The sequence below is a fragment of the Carassius gibelio genome, chromosome A5 (genome assembly GCF_023724105.1).
Source record: "Carassius gibelio isolate Cgi1373 ecotype wild population from Czech Republic chromosome A5, carGib1.2-hapl.c, whole genome shotgun sequence".
Taxonomy (NCBI): domain Eukaryota; kingdom Metazoa; phylum Chordata; class Actinopteri; order Cypriniformes; family Cyprinidae; genus Carassius; species Carassius gibelio.
The window spans coordinates 37,416,798-37,431,837 of record NC_068375.1 but is presented as its reverse complement, the minus strand read 5'-3'; the positions used below and the strand labels follow the sequence as shown (position 1 = coordinate 37,431,837).

Sequence of the window (15,040 nt, the reverse complement as noted above, 5' to 3'; positions counted from 1 at the left end):
ATTTCTATGTGAGTGGCTAAATTTGTTTGTTTTTATAACTATAATGCATAAACTATGAAACTATACAAAATGTATAAAAAAGTACAAGTTATTCTTTTCCAATGTTTTTTATTTATTTACAATTATTTTTATTTTTTTGGGATTTACATTTTTAAAAATTTGCCTATGGCAATCATTCTACACAGCTTGAATAAAACCTGTCAATATTTATTATAGACCACTATAACTGTGTATAATCTAACAAACAAGTTTATTATGAAAATAAAAGCGTGTACACCAGATAAATTGGACGATAAAGAAATTGCTAACAATAGTATAATAGAGCATGTTTTAGGTTTTTAGGCGTTTAGATGCAGAAATGGAAAAATCAAATGTAAAATCAAATGTAATTGATTTAATTAAATATAGATTAAGTCTTGTTAGAGCAAAATAATAAATAAATACGTACACACATTAAAAAAGCAGCCAAGATGAATGAGTTTAATTTTTTATATAGATTAAAAGTGAAGACAGAAGCAGCTGGTATATGCGGTCACTTAATATTAAAATCCAGTAGATCCACTTCAGATTTATTTCTCAACAGTTTATGTTCACGTGGCTGTTTTCGTTTATATTCGCCAAGCTATTATGTATTTTGAAATAATCTTGTCCGTGATGTGTTCGTTCTTACGACGAAAGGCAGAATCCTGCAGCTCGAGAGATATATGTTATTCTGCCAGTCGCGCTTTCAAATAGTCTTGCACACTTAAACGGGTCACAAACACCTGCATTTAGCTCGTGTTGTGTTATAATGGATGTATTGTGTGCATTTATGGCAATAATTTATTTTGAAAAGCTCTTAAACAAGAATAAATTCGTTAGTTTTGAACTTGTGACACTGTGCGCGCTGATCGGAGGCAGTGATTTCAGATAGGCAGCCGCAAATATTTCATTTTCACACAAACAGTTCAAAAACATTTTAATTTAGCTCTTGGTGTGCTCTAATTGGTGAATTGTGTGATATCGCTGCAATACTTTATTTTAAATAGCTATAAAACAAGAATAAACTCGTTTTTTTCTGAGCTCATCATTCCACACGCTGGTGCTCAGAGCGGTGATTCATCTCTCGTGTTTCTCACGTATCACTGACCACACATCAATTATTAATGAGCCCTGACCTGATAATAATCATATATGTTGGTTTAGCTTGTCAGTGTGAATTAAATCCAAGTATTTATTTGTATTTTAACCGATTTAAAAGTGAAACAAAAAGACAGTCTCCTCCCTTTTTTAGTCCGGTAACTGCACCTGTAGGGGCACTATTTCTCTCAGACAATGGAAGTCTAAGCACACACACTCAAACAGAGGGACAGAGTGATATGAGATGTCTGACAGTTTTTTAATTTTCTGTTATACATACAGTGTTGTAAAGTCATGAAACTATGCATATTTACTCAGAATAACTTTTTTTCTGTATGAAAAAAGTTTTGAAGTGTTTGGAATTTAAAAATGCAGGAAAATTAATAATTCCATCTTTATTGTCATTTAAAAAAATCCCCACGACAAAACCATCCAAGCTATCCAAAACCCATTCACAATTTAAGTTCCTCAATGTTTTTTCAACATGTACACCAAGTTTGGTGTGTATAGTGTTACTCTCCTCTGAGCAGTATGCATTAATTCACAGCTAAATGTAAAAAACAATCCACATTCAAATCAAAATAGCCGACTTCCTGTTGGTCGTAGCTGATGACTGTGAATTAGAAAGTTGTCCGTCTTGATAAGAACAATTTTTGTACTGAGTTTGGTGTCTGTAGCTAAAACTAACCCCCCCACTTTTGACAAAAGGTGGCGCTATAGAGTGCCTCTTCCACGCCCTCTTATGAAATTTTGCCAGTGTCTAGCTGTCACTAATACTGATATGTGTTCTGAGTTTGATGAAATTCTAAGTATGTTATATGCCTCAAAATCACCTGAGAAGTATTCCAGTTTGACATGTTGCCACGGCAACAATATTTTTAGATATCAATATCCCCCCAGCAGATTTATATCGGCTGTGTTTTAACATTATTCTGATGAAGTTTGAAGCAAATCGAGTAAAAATAAGATGCTGAATTCAAAGCATTTTGAAAATGACACACTTCCTGCTGCCACTTGGTGGCGCTATAACTTTGACTCCTAATAGTCACATATATGCGATCGACATCATACAATGAATAATCTGATGAAGTTTGATTAAAATTAGGAAATGTATGTGGATGGTATTAGACACTTCCTGTTTCTCATTTCTCGCCATAATTTCAAAGCCTCGCCACGAGCAAACCGTTCGAGATATCAAAAATCCCCTGGCAATTTTTCATCCCCAATGTCTTGAGATCATGTTGACCGAGTTTGGCGGCAATCGAGTAAAAAACCTATGACAAGTATTTCAAATTCCAGAGCATGGGCTTTTTACATAACTCTAAATAGCTGACTTCCTGTTGGGCGGAGCCTATGATATTCAATACGAAAGTTGTTCGGCACAATGAGATCTATATGTGTACTGAGTTTCATATGAATATTGGCAAGTATGTGTGAGCTATACATCAACATTTCTGACTGTGATCCAGGGGGCGCCGTAGAGCCCCTGTGCCACGCCCGGGTCCCAGCTTCTGCAGGCTCCTAAAGGCCACAGATTCCAAAGTGTGTGCAAATTTTCAAGAGTTTTTGAGTATGTTAAGGACCCCAAAAGCCCCCACAACTTTGACGAAAAATATGACTACTAAACCCAAAATAGCCAACTTCCTGTTGGGCGGAGCCTATGACATGCAGTACGAAAGTTGTTTGGTTTGATGAGATCTACATGTGTACCGAGTTTCGTGTGTCTACGTGCAAGTATGTAATATATATGGCCCTCAGTATTCCAGGGGGCGCTGTAGAGCCCCTGTGCCACGCCCGTGTATCAGTCTCTGCCCGGCCCTAATGGCCGCAGGTTCCAATGTGTGTGCCAATTTTCAAGAGTTTTCGAGCATGTTAAGGACCCCAAAAGCCCCCGAAACCTTGGAAAAAAATTAGAAGAATAAATAATAATAATAATAACAAATAATCCTAAGGAAAACAATAGGGCTCTCGCCCTCCAGGCTTGAGCCCTAATAATCCTAAGGAAAACAATAGGCCTCTCGCCCTTTGGGCTTGAGCCCTAACAAGAATAATCCTTAGAAGAACAATAGGGCTCTTCGCCCCTTCGGGCTTGAGCCCTAATAATAACAAATAATCCTAAGGAAAACAATAGGGCTCTCGCCCTCCAGGCTTGAGCCCTAATAATAAAAAATAATCCTAAGGAAAACAATAGGGCTCTCGCCCTCCAGGCTTGAGCCCTAATAATCCTAAGGAAAACAATAGGGCTTTCGCCCTCCAGGCTTGAGCCCTAAAAATGAATCACGCCACTTTAAAAGTGTGCTTACTGTACCATCTAGATACTATATATATATATATATATATATATATATATATATATATATATATATATATATATATATATACATTCATATATATATTGCACACACACAATTATTTTAAATAAATAAATAATACATACTGTTTTTTTTTTACAAATCACTACAATATATAAATCACTATTTTACAATGCTTATTCATCCAGCAACTTAAAGTTACACATAACACACTGATTCAAGATGAATTATTTGTTATGAAAGCTCTTACATTTCGTTTTCAATTTGCAAATATAATCACTTTTATTTTTCATGTTTAAAGCCTTTGCCGCATACTTATTGAAACATAAATAATTGTTTATATATTAAACAAACCCATCTTGCTTATGGCTGAGCAGGGCTCCAGACTAACTTTTTACACTAGGAGCACAGTGGCCCCCAACTGAAAATTTTAGGGGCACAACCAGAAAATTTAGGGGCGCACACCGTAAATCAACATGCTAACCAAATCTACTAATTTCCACTGTATTACTAATAAATACTTTAATAATAGATGCAGAAATTACAATGTGCCGTTTCAAATTCAGTGTCACATTTTATTCTGCACTTTTGAAGATGCAACAAGGTAAACTGACAGCACCATCGCTGTCATGACAGTACAAATAGTAAACAAAATTCCATACACTCAGAATAAAAAATGTGCATAGTAAAAAAGTTTGTGTGCATGCTTTATCGTTGTTGTATGTTTCGTTAAGTTTTAAGCCATTCTTCCTTTGAAGGTCGAGCTGGCTTTTGTATTTGGTGAAAAGTAGTTCTAATAATTATAGTACCTCAGCCATCTGAATTCTTACAGCCAGTCTTCTCGAAAATGGTGAGTGTGGACCAGGGCCGGCCCTGACCAATTTGCAAGATTTTACCTGGCGCCTCATGCATATATATATATATATATACACACACACACACACACACACACACACACATTACAGCAGAACTGTTTCCAACACTCATAATAAATCATCATATTAGAATGATTTCTAAAGGATCATGTGATAGACTGGATGTCACATGTGACACTGAAGAATGGAGTAATGATGCTGAAAATTCAGCTTTGAATCACAGAAATAAATGATAATTTAAAGTATAATAAATTGAAAACAAATTATTTTAAGTTGTAATAATATAACACAATATTACATTTTTTCTGTATTTTTGATCAAATAAATGCAGGCTTGATGAGCAGAAGAAACTTCTTTCAAAAACATTAAAAATAGTAATGTTTCCAAACTTTTGGCCTGTACTGTATCCCCCCAAAACTGCACAACTGTAGAGTAAAAAAAAAAAAAAAAAAAAAAAAGTGATAATAAAAAATGCGTCTTAAAACTGATTGTACAAAATCACAGTCTGGGGACTCAGATCTCAGAACAACTGCTAACATTAAGTTTAAGGTAAAAATAACTGCCATGAAATTATAGTATCTTCTTACTCCTATGCAATAAATTGCTATTTCACTACATCTCTTTACCTCTGTCTTTATCCTCTTCTCTTCTTTTTGGCACTGTATCTATCGCAGACTATGCTCATTTATAATGTGTCATGTAAATTCGGTCTTCCGTCACAATCAGGAAACTTTCACCGTGTCTAGAACTTGCGCGAGCTTCCAGGCCCGTTTCTACGAGCTGTGTGTTAACAAAAGCAGTGCTGTATACATTGGATGCGGCGTCGGGCACGCTACACAACAAATTACCAACAACTGATCGTGCGCGCACTCTGTTTCTGACACACTTCAAGCACTCGATGGGCGGGGGAAGATTGAAGAGCCAGATTTTTTTTTTTTTTTGCTTTATTTGGAAGTGTTTTGAATTAATGGTTTTTAAATAGTAGCCTATTATAAAAAAAAAATATTAAAAAAAAAAAAAAATCACTCGTTCACTCATTCTGGCGCCCCTATGGATGAGTGGCGCCCTTAGCATTTGCCTATACCACGGGCCGGCCCTGGTGCGGACTTTTTTAGCCACACCAACCTCTGACTCTGAATCATCATCTGACGGTGACACTAGGCTCTGGCACTGGTACACTAGCCGCAGGTCGGAAGAACGAATCAATAGTTCGCTTGCTCATAGCTCAGACGCACGCACATATCAGGTTGTGATGATATTTGTCTCGGTTTCCTTCCCACAGATGTTTACGCCCGCTCAATTATCTCTAGGCCCCTCCCCCTCCACACATTTTAGCCACTTACAGTGGCCATTCCCTATTCTTCTCACACGCATTTGCCGCCTCACAGACAGGCATCACTCAATGAGACGCGAGTGTGTGCAAGTGTGTGTGTGTGTTTGCGTGCGTGCGTGTGCAAATCTACTGGTCGCACATGTGCGACTGGATGTAAAATTCAGTCGCACACTCTCAAAATTTGGTCGCAAAATGCGACCATTTGGTCGCAGTCTGGAGCCCTGTTGAGTATCAACAACAACAACAAACAACTAAATTAATTGCATTCATATCTTTGTTCAATCATGATGATTAAGTTCACCTAAGTTCAACATTAAAACACACTATGTAGAGTACGTATTTATTACAGAAACATATTCTCCACATTAATGAAGAATCAACATAAAGAAAGAAAATATTTTAAATAACGTGTTTCATTGCATCTTTGCAACTTACAGAACTGAGGGGAAAACACAGCATAGCCTCAGGAAGAAATGGATGCTGCATAAACATTAACAGCAGAAATAAATGCATTCATTTTCCCAGCCCTAATCATGATATATACTGTTACTGTGATATAAACACATTCCCAGTAGCATCTGTTCAAAAGCTGCCTATGAGTCTTTTACAGTAACTCCACTGTAAAAGATTTACAAGTGTCGTATGAAACCCCTAGCCATGCGATTCCATCAAGATGTACATTAAAGTTTCATCACCAGCAGCACATCCAATCAAAGGTCATTATGGGTTCAGCAGCGATGTGTGCAAGCAATATCAGAGCCTACACCGTTGGCGCCGGCTCAAAAGAGATACTGAACGAGAGAATGAGCTTGCTGACTCAAGGCTTTGTAGGAATGATTAGTGAATCTCTCTGTTTCAGAGTGTAGAAAAAGCCTTGCCAGTCTTTTGTTGTTGTTGTTTAAAGTTTTTCCTCTCTTTGTTGGCCTCTTGCCTCGCAAAGACCCAATAGTTGCAAAACAACAACAACTAACAGACATGGCTGAATTCTGGCATTTCAATATACCTTGGCTTTTGTGTGTCCACACGCAAAGCCAGATATCCAAGAGACATCTACCAAATCTGAGAAAATGTGTTTTGAGTCCAAAAGCTCTTTAAGGAACATAATAGGGGTTTCATTAAATAAACATTTTCTCTAATAATAGAGCGTAAGCGATGAAGACGTGGGAGCTGGATGCTTGTGAGATTGCCTGATGAACGTCACATGGTCTGTATGGAGGATGGAAATGATGCCTGATCAATCTTTGCTTCAGAGCGGATCCTAATTGCAGTGGCAGCTCGCAGCTAATTCCCCATGTCCCGCAGGCAGACGATAACTCCGCATGACTCACACAATTTGTCTTTCTAAAGCCGAGGATGATGGAACGACACTTTGAGGGAGCTAATGTGGAAGTGTGCTGCGGGAACATTCGTATTTGTTCGTTTGCATTATACAGATATCATTTGGTGATTTTGAGATTATGGGATTATTTCGAGATTTGCCAATAAAAGTGTCCGCTTAGCCAATCAACAGAAGTGCAAACTCGACCTTCAAAATCTACTGACAGACTTGATGATGAATCATTTCTGTTTTCAAATGTTTCAAATAAATGTTTAATTTGACTTAAAAAAGAAATTAATTTGAAAAAAAAATATTTAAAAATATATACCTCTCTATGCATTAAGTATATCATGTTTATAACATTATTTATATTTTAATTAAAATGTATTTAAAAAATAATAATTAATACATTACTGTTAAAATGTTAGGATCATGTGACTCTGAAGACTGGAGTAATGAAACTGAAAATTCAGCTTTGATCACAGGAATAAATTAAATTTTAAAATACATTAACATAGAAAACAGTTATTTTAAATTGGAAGAACATTTCACAATATTACTCATTTTTGATCAAATGGTGTCAAATGGACTTCTTTCAAAAACCTTTTAAAAATCTTACCCCAAACTTTTGAAGTACTTTGTGTATGTTTATGTATATCACTTGAACTGTTACTGTACTATCAAAGTACTATTACAATTTATTTCAATACAGAAAGCTACGATGCAAATATTGCTTGACTGAACAATTATGTCATTTTCAACTGCAATTTACACAGAAACCAGTCATCTCCACCAACAAACCAGGTAATGTCATATAAAACAAGACCCGAAGGAAAGCATGCAGGAGGATTTGTTTGCAGTTCAGAAGAGAAGATCAGTGACATTTCAAGTTCAATGACATTTAATATCACACATGTTGAAAAAATACTGACATTTCTTATAGAGTTTAGAGGCTACTCATGATACTAAGGTTATGCTGAACTATTCATATATTAAACTGATAGGCTTTATTTTCCACTATCAGGTTGCCCCTGCTGATCCTGTACCATGTTTCCACTGAAGAAAAACAATTTCTAGACTGGAAAATCAGTTCCAAGAAACCATTAGAGACCAAAGAGTGTTATAATGTACCAAGTTCTCAGAACAACATCTTAAAGAGCAAAAGAAAACTAAATGGCTCCCATTCTAATCAATGAATCTGCCATGTACAGCATTATTCCAATGTTGACCAATTTCTATTCATGAGCACTATTTTGATGGAATTATTGCTTGTGTATTTAAAGTACAATAAACAACTACACAGAAAACAATTGTCTTAGAAGGTTTTCACATGTTTAAATACTGCAAAAGTATTTTCTTGTAAAATGTTCTCCAATAATACTTCCTTTACTTACAACATCAAACTAATATTTTTTGCCAGGATAATTCTGTAAAAAACACAGTAAAAATGGGGAAATGTCTACAAACAACCTGTAAATTTTACAGTTCAAATATATATATATTCTTTTTTTTGTTTGTTTTTTTTTTTTTTTACATGACATGTAAGGCTAGAGTTTTGCCCTATAACATAGTCAGAGAACTTTATAGATGGGTTTTTACTGCAGCATTTTTACTCTTTTACTGTTAAAATTTGCATCTACTTTTATATAGAATTTTTTTTTCACACTATTCAAAAGTCCTTTTTAAAAAAAAGTTCAGAATACTGAAGAATATCAATAAGAATATAAAAATAAATGTCTGACAAACATGCAAAAATGTTTGCTGTGGACCACTGATCAGTTTATGTTCAATGACATGACAGAAACATAACAACCAAAATATTGCCTCCCACAATGTCTTCATCTTAATTTGGAGGTTTTTGACAGCAAATATTGACACCGATGCAATTACTGTGATTCATTTATTAACATTTTAATAGACTGAGAGTCATATTTAATAATCAGATTCAGAACAAAATCACCACAGACCATTACAGTACTATACAGTATTTCAGTACTATCTTGCTAAACTGACCAACCAAACAGTCTCACATTTGGATTAAACCGCATTTCTGCTTCGACTTCTGGCTGTAAAGCAGCTGTACTACTTTATAAGTATTTTAGCTGTGATTTAGCCAGACCTAGATCTACCTGTTAAAACTCATCCACTCTGTAGGTGGGAAGTTATTTAAAGTAATGTTGACAAAAGAGAATCTGTAGCACAGCTCGGATCCAGACTGCAGTGTGTTAATCACTATAAACGGATTTCAGATTTGGCACAATGCCTTTTATTAATTGATGGATTGATTGGACCCTTAAGGCGCGCTGTTTGTTGCATTTTCTCCCAGTCAGTTCTGAACCGAGCGATTCAATAGCTAATCAAATATAAGGCTTGAGGCAGTAATCATGAACTCCGTTAAAACAGGCTGTCTATTAGCCAAACTAATAGCTTCTCTCTGGTGAGTAATTAAAAGTGATGAAGAAATTATTTGCATCACATATACAGTTTTAGAGAGCTTCTAAAGTAAGATGTTTAACTATTTTAAATGCAGAACATCTAAAAACGTGGTAGAGTAGATCTTGAAATCTTTGAATCTGATCCGAAAAAAAAAGAAGAAAGAAAATCAAACAAGGTCACTTTAATATTGCATTGGTTCTCTGAAACAGCAGTGAGATTAAAAGGGGAGCAAAAACAATAATTATTATCAAACAAAAAAAAGAATGTCGCTGCTTTCCACATTCATATCATAGCTGTTTCCTAAAGAGAAATGTTAGAAGACACATATGAGCCAAAGAGAAAGTCTCTTCTGGTCATCAGGGCTGCATTTCTTTAATCAAAAATAGAGTAAAAACAGTAATATTGTGACATATCATTACAATTTCAAATAGCTGTTTTCTATTCAAACAAAGTGTAATTTACTTTTGTAATGCAAAGCTGAATTTGATTATATTAAACCATCAAAATATGGGGGAAATATTTTAGATTTTTCCTTTTAAATATGAAGTAGGAACAAGGTATTTATCTGACGATATTAACCTATGACAAAAAGATGGATAGAAGAACAAAAAGCTCACAGGAAAAAGCATACTGTACATCAAACAATAAGTTACTAATATTTTGTTGGTTCTTTGTTGTTTTGTTTTTCATTATTTATTCCTTTTACAGCTATTGTTTTAATTCTCCAGAGCTGTGAAAGATCAACCTCTGAGCGGTTACACTCACATTTACTCGGTATATGTGTGTGTCGGTTGTGTAACAATACCTCTGGCTTCCCTCACAGTCCCTTTACCATCTGAGCTACAGTCTGATGCTGCTGTCCTCAGGGTGATAGTGAACATGCGGAGGACTTTTCCTCCACCGGTCTGAAGGAGGAGGATAGATTACCGGACGAGTTGGACACATGGTTCAGTGACTTTTGCTTTGGCCCCTTCATCCACACACACACACACACACACACTGTACATCTTTCAGAATGTACAGTAGGTAGAAAGGGTCAGGCCATGCAATCAGATCCATTTACTTTTGGTAAGGAAATCAAAGTGGTGAGACGACGAGCAAAGAGCAAAAGTCCACAAAGCCTTGAGATCCACAGAGAGATACATGCAAAGCAATATATATATATATATATATATATATATATATATATATATATATATTTGCCCACAAATAAACATATATGAGTCTCATGATTTACAAATGAGTTTTAAAATATCCAAATTTTTTATTATTTTTTAATTTTATTTTTTTAAGTTTTAATGTTTCATTTATTTTTGTAATTTTTATTTTTTATTAATTGTCTTTCTCATATTATGCAAGGATCAAAATGTTTAACAAATTAAATTCATCTCAGTCAGCTCACATGTTATTTTTCAATATAATTTTATTTTATTTGACATTTATTATTATTATTATTATTATTATTATTATTAAAAAAAACACCAGCTGATTAAAAGTCACTACGGTAACTGTGTCTAACTTTCTCTATGGCCTTTGCCTTCCTTTCACTGTTTTGCGTGTAATACACACTCCACCTCAGCACTCGCTGCTGTACACGGCCCGCTGTTTCTCCTCACCTTCATTATCACTTGTTTAAAACTTTTACTGGGTATTGAATATTTGATGCAGATTAATATTTCACTGCAGGAGTGCCGTCAGGAGAGCGAATAAGCTGAGAGCAGAGCAGACATTTACTATTCTGCACCACGACTTCCTCCTCCTCTCAGACGTGTCTTTGCCCCGAGGCAATAAACATCACATGCAGACCACTGAGTCATACATGGAGACAGACGGAGAGACTTACACAAGTACGCAAAAGATGACGCTGATATTTGCCCGACACAGTATGAACGTGTGGTTCCCGTACATTCACTCAACACAGTGTGTTTCTTCAGTCATTTCAGTACTCAAATAGGCTTTTTAGTTTTCCTGTAAATGTTTGTGCTGGATTCTTTTTTGAATCAATAAATAAAGTGATTTGTATATTTTTTAAATAAGTCTCTTCTGCTCACCAAGGCTGCAGAAGTTTAAAAATGTAAAAACAGTAATATTGTAAAATCGTATGCTAATTTAAAATAACTGTTTTCAATTTGAATATACTTTATTTTCAGCATCATTACTCCAGTCTTCAGTGTCACATGATCCTTCAGAAATCATTCTGATATTCTTATATCTAACATTTCTCATTATTATCAATGTTCGGAAACAGTTGTGCCGCTTAATATTTTTGTGAAAATAAGTTTTACAAGTAAATGTTAAATTAAACTGTTAAATATATAATATTTAATACAAAATGATAATGTAAAAATTATAATGTGTAATATTAATATAAAATATTCAAATAATATTTAGTATTAATTTCTTTATGAAAAATTCTTAATGACACCAATCTTTTTTTTATTTTCTTTTTTTTTATGCAAAGCTCCCAAGCACGTCTGCCTATATGCACAATTACAATGTTCTTCAATATCATTTGATGAACAAATCCCAAGATCTCGAACAAAATGCGTACAAAAAAATGTTTTCTTCAAACACTAATAGTAGAACAAAAATTAACAGAGTTGACTTGAATAAATACCCTGCATCCTACAATATAGATATACTGTAACATACAATAAAAGCCCTTCTACATAGAAAGGAAGTGTGTTTGAAAAGAAAAGGAAGACAATGAGTTCATTTAAATGCTCACAGTGCAGTTAGTGCCTATAGTTGAAATGGATTGCAGGTGGTTAGGAAATAAGGCAACACTTTTTATGCTAAAAAATGCGAAGCTCACGTGCTCAAACTGTTGGAAAAGAGGCTTCATTCATTCATTCATTCATTCATTAAACCCCTGTCACTTAAAGGCTTTCAGAGGTTATTGATATAGCCATGAGAATGCGCTACCCTCACCAAGGACCCATATATCTGAATGTATTTTGAATGTACCAGCCACAAGTCAATCTGTAAACAGCATCATTCAGTGTCTGTTTAAGTGACTCTGCTCTTTTGGGAGCTACTCTAGATAAATGACACATTTCCCGTCCAGCACGTGAAGCACCGTGGATAAGGCTGAAAAGGAATGTTGTGTCTGGCCACGAGCGAAGCTGGGCTGAAATGAGGCAGTCTGTCACCAGGCACCTCATACAAATCTCTCTCCCTGAGGTTTTGGACAATGAGAGGCAGGAGCAGGTTTCATTCTGCGCTCGGTCCCCTCTGGAATCTGATTAGACGGCTGTATATGGACTCCAGAGGCCCGGAGCGCTCATATAGACTCCTAAATGGAAGAATCTGTCATTTTTTCCTCCCTGTCACTCCACAACTGCAGCAGCCCCTCACACATCTGAACCTGTTTATTAATATGCTGCGAGAGCACCGTAAAGAATAAATAAATGGCGTCTGGGTACAGTATATCTGTGGGGAAGTGCATCTCAAATGGAGAAATGGGCCTTTGTGGAGCTTTAGGAAATCAATGAAAATAAAAGGGGGAAAAAGATTTTCACACTAGGGGTTATAATAGTACAATTCAGTAGTTCAAAGCAATGCCAGTAATTTTTTTATGATTCTCAATATCAGTTTTGCTAATTTTGATACAATAGCAGAAACTAATGCAACTGAATGTAATCCATTTAAAAATACACTCTAAAAAGTATCAATTTAAGATACAATTTTTACAAATCAGTATAAAGATGTAAAGTATTAAAGTATACGATAAAATAATAATATTTAAGTATTTTAAATGTATATAATAATAATAATAAAAACATTTAATACTAAAAATACTTAAATGTTTTACTTGCAAAATAAGCTTTTACAAGTATGTTTTAATATAATATAAAAAAATATTATTAAAACTAGTGGGGAGGAGCCATAAATAAACAAGTGAACAAGTAATATCATATTCATATCCAGATAAAGTTTACATAACTGTGAAGTTTACACATAATTGCTGTATATTTAATGTAATATCAAATTCAATCAAATTGCATATGCCATATGGGTTATTTTGATTAAAAAAATCAAATATAATCTCTCTCTCTCTCTCTCTCTCTCTCTCTATATATATATATATATATATATATTAGTGCTGTCAAGTGATTAGTCATGATTAATCACATCCAGAATAAAAGTTTTTGTTTACATGATATAAGTGTGCTTTGTATATTTACTATGTATATATAATACATACACGCTTATATATGAAATATATTTATTTATAATGCATTTTATATTCATTTAAATATAGACATAAATATATGTAAATATTTTCCAAATGTGTGTGTGTGTATATATATGCATACAAGCAAAAATTGATTTAATACAGCAGTAAGGCAAGTATCATTCCTTCATCATAACCTTTTCACAGATTAAACCTTACAAAAACATTAAATGTGTCTAGCATCAGGAGACCCAAATGCACAATGTGCAAAGCCTTTATCCAATACTAAAACATATTCCTTTATCTTCATCTTCAGTTCATGGAGGACGCAACATGAAAAGACATTATTGTGATTTTATTTCCGACTGATACAGGAACACTCACAAAAGCAGCTTATACGGTTATTTCAAGCTCTCAGAATTTCATCTTAGTTTTTGGCCATATAAATCCTGTATTAGCGTCTACACCAAATTGCATATTTTCACTCAGTCTGGGCCTCTAAAAAAAAAAAAAATGTTGATGATGTACTTGTATAAGATTGATGTATAAATTATTATAGTAAAAAAAAAAAAACCCTGTTCTATTTCAAGATATGAAACTTTTCAGACTATTATTTCAGACGTCAGGTTTAAACCCTAAATCCCTGATGTTGTTGCACATTGTTGGTAAAGTGCTTTACTGACAGGAAACCCAAACAATCGCAGACAACATTAATATTTAAATCACTCTCTGGGAAGACACAAGGGAAAATATCTAGCCTGTAATCGCTCTAAATTTATCCTTTCCATCTCCTGCTTTCTTCCTCCATACCTGCTTCTCTCAGTCGTCGGCTCTTGAAGCACAGGTTCGCTTTCATTTCCCCCCACAGATGGAGTCACACTCAGACTTGGACGTGTTCCTTTTTTGTCTCTGTCTTTCTTCCTCAGATCTCAGCAGGGACCTGGCAACTCTCTATCCTTCCGTCTCACTCTCAGCTCATCTGTTTCTGTGCTTTTGAGCTCACAGACGTGGATCCCCATCATACTGAACAATCTCCTTTCCTGTTAACTGACTGATTCCAGTTCAGACGTCCTTAAAAGTCCAGCATTTGTGTGTATCTGATGCTGTCTATAGGATGATGCATAAACTGGACATGAACAGACGATAATCTCAGGAAACAAAACCAGCAAACGGCATCTCCTAAATATCTCAAATGTGTCTCCTAAACTGGTTTTGCTTCAGAGCACAGAATAGTAATGAACTGACACAGTAGTAAAATTGCTTATTTGCACAAATAAACTAAAAGGAAATGTTTTAAAAATCACATATTCACACAAATACATAATGTCATTCATTCTTTTAATAACTGTGCTCCATCATACTTTTCAACCAGTAAGTAACGCCCATATTTCAAAGTAAAATCAAATCCCTACATCTGTTACATTTGAACCTTCTTTCTCTCAGAAAAACATCGCATTACATTCTTATTAA

General features: G+C 34.9%; 1 protein-coding gene across 4 annotated transcripts in view; it reads right to left on the bottom strand.

The window, feature by feature from the left end:
• LOC128014853 (mucin-5AC-like) overlaps positions 1 to 15,040 on the bottom strand; it is a 201,002-nt gene that overhangs the window by 124,693 nt on the left and 61,269 nt on the right. The gene's annotated exons all lie outside the window — the stretch shown is intronic.